The 6,000-nt window shown below is 36.5% G+C and overlaps 2 pseudogenes; one reads left to right on the top strand and one right to left on the bottom strand.

Moving 5' to 3' along the window:
* Positions 1-1,220: 1,220 nt before the first annotated feature.
* On the bottom strand, positions 1,221-2,572 carry LOC118842110 (annotated as a pseudogene).
* A 355-nt stretch (positions 2,573-2,927) lies between these two features.
* LOC118842109 overlaps positions 2,928-6,000 on the top strand; it is a 45,554-nt pseudogene continuing 42,481 nt past the window's right edge.

Below are 6,000 nucleotides of genomic sequence, written 5' to 3'. Positions count from 1 at the left end.
CAAAGAACCTAGAATATGAGTGCTGATCTTACCAAAATTCAAAAGATTTGTGATTAACATGTTTGACTCACTGATACAAACACTGGAGACTTTTACAAATAAGGTTTTGTTAAATAGAAGCACAATAATAGGTAACATTTATACAGAATCTTAAGATTTGCAAGGATTTTAACTATATTATTTCATTTGATGCTCACACAGAGAAAACTGAGGTTAGGAGATATCTTGTGACTTGCTCAGGGTCCAATAAGAATCTGAGCCCAAGTTTCCATATCTAGGGATGTGGAGTAACTGCTCAGAGAGCACCCCAGTTTAAGCCTTGGAATAAACTTCATGATTTGTCTGTGGGGCATATTTTATTTTCACAGAATACCAGAGATTTGTATAGCAATGGAAAGAAATGGATACATTATAGATGCTTCTAATGAATCAGGTCAAAAGTAAAGAAACTGAAATATCTTCTTCGCGTAATCTATTACTATGGTAATAAGTGCAAACAGTCTTAAATTTATGAGGTTTATTAACAAGTCTCTATAGGATCATGTTTTGGGCTAGCAGGGAGGCAATCTATGGCAACCCCTTCATTTTACAGATAAGGAAACCAAGGCCAAGAGAGCTTAAGAGACACAGATTATAGAGAAGTAGTTTGGATTTGAATCTTGGTCCTCTGACTCATAAATCCCAAACAAAAGGTTATGGGTCCTTTGCTTCTGCAGAGAATATTTAGGATGGATCAAAGACAATTTGTATTATTCAAGAAATAAGTAAAACAGATTGAGGCCTTTATTTGTACAGCTAGCCAAGAAGATCCTTATGTCCCTGACTACATTATAAAGTCATTAATATTGCAATCTGAGCCAAAGAGTTCTCAAAAAACAATGGTAAGAAATGACTGGATATAAAACCAAGACAATGCCCTTAAGAGAAATGGAATTGTTCACAATTTGAAAATATAAACGTTTTGGAAAAATAATCTACAGTTAAAATTCTGCATTTGTCAATGTCCACTGGAAAGGAAATGTCATTTGCCTTTTAGAAGCCAAGATAAACTTAGCTTCATCTTACTTTTTTATTAAGAAAAACTAGTTGAACCCACTTCCCTTAAGTGTGGTAAATAAGATAATCCAAATCTTGAAGACTGTAAATATTCCATGGTTAGTGCAATGAAGACAAGTCTTTATCTGAGGACAAAATTATTGAAGATTAGAAAAGTTACTGCCTCAGTGAGAGGACTGCCTGCCATCAGATTTCTTCTTGCTAATGTACTTGAACATTTTGGACTTGTGGACATTTTTTGGCTTCTGGTAGCCATAAGCACCACCACCACCACCTCTTTTTTGCAACTTCTTCCCCTGGCTGCTGTTAAGATTTAGGTCAACAAATGTAGGTACTTTGAAACCAAATGACAAAGCAACTTGAGGTAAATTTAAGCTGTTAACGTTGTAGATTTGCTTCAGAAAATGGGAATTATAGGCTCGAACATAGGATTTATATACCTCCTGGGCTGATTTATGAAGGAAGTAGTTTTTCTCAATTAGTTTTTCCAACTGAGACTGAATGTCAGAAATTTTTGACCAGGAAAATTCAAATTCACTTAACAGTACCTTGCCTTGTTTCAGGTAACGAAGAAAACCCAACTCTTCTGGTCGTAAAATAAACAGAGCATGACTTCTTCCATTTATGCCTCTGGCTGTTCTACTTACATGATGAATATATTCCTTTGGATCATCAGGAGGGTCATACTGGACAATCCAGCCTACTTCCAGGATATCTAGCCCTCTGGCAGCCATATCTGTACACAGCAAAATTCCAGAATCTGCATTGCAGAACTGAAAGAATGCATTTATCTACTTATTTTGCTTCTGTTTGCCATGAATGGCCATGGCAGGTAAATCAATGTAGTTCAGAAGCTCATAGTGATATTTCATTGACATACATGAAGAAAAAAAATACCATCAGCTTCTTCTTCTGGTTCTTCTTGAGGAATGTATACAGTAGAAGGAACCTTTTCTCATATGGACAAGCACCAAATCCCTGTTCAAGAACATCTACTGTTGCAGTATCTTTATCATCATCAATGCCAACATACAATGGTTCCTTCTTAAGGGAAATCTTTGCCAGATCTTCCACCTTACAAGTTCGTGTGGCAGAAAAGAGCGTTGTGTGTCTGCATTTTGGCAGAAGTTTGATGATCCACTTCATCTCTTCCTCAAACCGAACTTCAAGAATTTGGTTAGCCTCATCAATAACATGACATGCAGGTTTTTAAACACAAATCCTGGGGTGTTCTGCATATGGTCCAGAAGTCAGCCAGCTGTTGCCACAATAATGTTGATCCCATTTGCATGTTTCTGTGCCTCTGCAGATCTGTTACTGTCTCCCGTGATCAAACCATAAGTATGCACGTGGTGAGACATTAGTTCCTTAAGAACACCAAAGGTCTGCATAGGCAGCTCCCAAGTAAGTGAGAGGATAGGACCCCTGTTCCATTCCTAGGCATGAACTTTAACTTGACAATTTTCCACCCTATTCCTCCATATGTTAACTGTTTTAGTAAAACTTTCAATTTCATCTTTTAACAAAAATATGTTACAATTTTCTTCCCTGACATGTTTAAATCATTGAGTTTTGAACAGCACAAATCATTAGGAAAAAATTAACAAGATTGGATTTCTGCTCAGTCAAAAATATAACAACTTCATCTTTCAATTTCAATAATTTGTCTAAACTTCACCCTCTTTAGAGATACCTTACTTGTGCATGTAGTAATAAGCTTTTGTAAGTAGAGTCTATGTCTTTCCAAAGGTCTGAAAACAAATGACTGTTAAGGGCACAGCTTCTAATGAGGTTAATGATTTTGATACTGTTGTAAAGCACAACATATAATTCTGGTGATGTTTTTGACTCTGAATGACTCCAGATGTACCATGCAGTCAGTAAAAGTGATATATTCATTGCCACCAGCTTTAACTTTTGCTACAAATCCAACGTTCTCACCCATCATTGCTCCAGGACCATCTGTACAGTCTCCAATGCAGTTTTTCCACTGTACACCTTCATTTGTGAAAAATTCATTGACTTTAAGATATATGTCTTCCCCTCTTGCCTGCCCTTCCAAAGAGCAACAAAACGATAATGTCTCAAGTATGCTTCCTTCATAAGTATATCTTACGTAAAGTAGCAACTGTGCTATGTTAGAACTACCAGTTTTTTTTTCATCTAATTGAATTGCAAACTTTAGGTTGCCCTTCCACCTGGTAATTGTAGCGAGAGTGGTGCCCACTGCATTGGTAATGTATATAGACTTCTTGATTACTAGGATGGATTTGGCTTTCTGGTGATTGAACAAATGTTTTGGCTTTGTCTTCAATAAAGAGAGTCTGTTATATCTTGTGATTCAAACCAGGGAATACTAATGCATATTCATAGCAGCCACTGTGGGTATCACATTGGCCATATAGTAACTTACTTATGATCATCCAGGTAGATGGGAGCAAAATCAGAATTCTAACCCAGAGCTCCTAACTCTAAAACCAGTACACTTTTCCCTAAACCACACTTCTGACTTTCAAGTAGATAAAAAATCACATAGTATATTCAAGAGTCAATAGAATGTTTTGACTAGATTTAAAAGTTCCTGTAAGAGATAAATGGAAGGCCAATGGAAAGGCAGGAATGTATCAAGGTTGTGAAATCTCTTTAATCCTAGATTAAGATTTTTGGATTAGCAGATATTGGAGTCATTTAAACAGTAAGTCAAAAGGGAAATATATAATATCACTTTATATATATATATACACATACTTGAAATGGCTCTTTTAAGTGAGTTATTTAGGCATATGGGAATAAAAATCAAGCCGATTTTTTCTTATTTCTTAGTCCTAAGCTAATATACCAGTCATCATTATATTTATCAAAAATGACATTAAAACATGCAGAAGTACTTGGCTCAATTATAGAAAGTTTTTTTTTACTTGACTTAGCTTCTCATTTTTATACAATTTATTGAATAAAATCTCTAGCCTCCATTTGTTTACTTCAATATTTCCCCTGTTTTTCCCCCACAGCTGGACATTATTAGTTGATTTTCCTTTTACTCCTATTTTTTGAGTTTTCTCTTTTTTTTTCTTTTCCCAGGATGCTATTTGCAAGTAAGCAAATGGCACCTGGAGTGGACCTGTTTCATTCTGCATGTGGCAGATATTTAGAATGATGATGTTTCAGTGTTTGACAAGTGCAGGACAAATTTTTGGGCTTCTTCTGAATTCCTGTGAGCTCAGCCAGGGAACAGTGGTAGCATACTGACTCTATGCCTATTGAGTAAAGCCCTAAGCTACTGTTCAGAGGTATGCAAATTAGCTCTGAGCTGCTGGCTGCAAATCTTCTTTAAAGTCTTTCCAAAGTCAAAGGTTCTGTCTTTCCTAATTTGTAACTAATTTCTGAAGATGATAACAGACTAATGTGTGGAGTCCTCTACTTCTATGATGTTTTCTGTATTTTCATAAGCAAGATCAAAGATGAGAAATAAGTGGTGATGCCCCTCAATTTTCTTGATTAACATAACCTGGAATCTTAATGTTTTCAGAAAATTTAAGATTCCCAAAAAGTATCAGAATTTTGCAATAGAGTATTTCATTCTACTAAATATGGTTAATGATGAGCTAACTTGGTACGTTGGGTATGTAACCACCTCACTCTCAGTCAATTTTCTAAGAATAAAAACATACACTGATCCCTAAAATTATATTGAATACTGCACTTAATCATTCTTTAGCTCTTCAGAAAGTATTTTATATTACGTAGTACTTTAGAATCACAAACATCAGTTACTGCAAAATGTGGAAATACCTGTCTACTCCATACGAGCTCTGGGTCATCCTCACTTTAACTCCTACTGATGACTTGGGTCTCCAGAGCCTTGTTACTTCTCTTCATGGTCTTAGGTGTATCCTTGAAGGGATCAGAGGTGATTTTCTAATATCATCAGCTTAAGAATCCACCAGAGCTACACTAAGCCTATTCTGATTTTTCTAGTCGCTAACACTCCCTCATAAAATTAATCTGTATATGCTTTCATTGATTTATTGATGTACAATTTGAACCACTCTATCCACCCACCCTCACTATCACCCCAGGAGAATGCAAGCCCTCTTAGAGCACAGACTATTTCATTTGTGTTCTTGTCTGTATCCCCAGGAATAAAGACAAGGTTTTGTATACTGAGGACTGTCCCTTACATGGAGCATTAAAGCACTGTTGTATGACTTGAAAGGAGGCATAAAACATGTCTCTAGGCTTCTCTCCCCAACTCTTTCATCCAAGGGGAGCTGTAAATCCTGCCAGAGGAAGAAAACGCAGGATATTGGGGCCAGAAGCTTGTACACTCTATTTTCCTCAGAGAAAGTGGATACGGACTATAATTGTATCTATCTACTCTCTTAAATATTACTAGTCTAAGGTACATAGTTTTCAAGTTAACTTCTAATCATTGTATCTTTAATAGGGGAAACATGGACCCTATATTTTCTTTTTCAAAGGCAGGACTCTTTTTTCTATCAAATATGTTTCACACATAGCAGGTAGTAAAGAAACCAATTTATCCAAGTCAACAGCATCCTCTGAAATCAGAGCAAGAATACATAGAAAAATATATACCGGACAATAAAGAGTCATTCCCCCATTAGGAGTGAAGTAACTTAGTTCAACCAAGAGGGAGAGAGTCGTAGAGATCACCCAAAGGTAAGTTTCCTGAATTATCTAGTATAGCAAGCTGGAGATAAGAACATGATGGAGACTGCCAGCTCCTCTCATGTTGTCTTCTTTCCAAAGTCTTTTTTACTTCAGCAACATTAAGTGGGACTGACATCTTCCATCTGCCCTCTTGAAGCTAGAAGTACCTGATGACCAAAGAGAATGAAGACCCTGAAGAAACTTGATCAGACTTAGAGAGCATGGGACTCTCTTCTCTTTCACTCTCACCAATTCTGCTTTGCCCTTCAC

Source organism: Trichosurus vulpecula, chromosome 3 (genome assembly GCF_011100635.1).
Source record: "Trichosurus vulpecula isolate mTriVul1 chromosome 3, mTriVul1.pri, whole genome shotgun sequence".
In the NCBI taxonomy this organism is placed as follows: Eukaryota; Metazoa; Chordata; class Mammalia; order Diprotodontia; family Phalangeridae; genus Trichosurus; species Trichosurus vulpecula.
The sequence above is the reverse complement of the archived record's forward strand: the minus strand, read 5'-3'. Positions and strand labels throughout refer to the sequence as shown.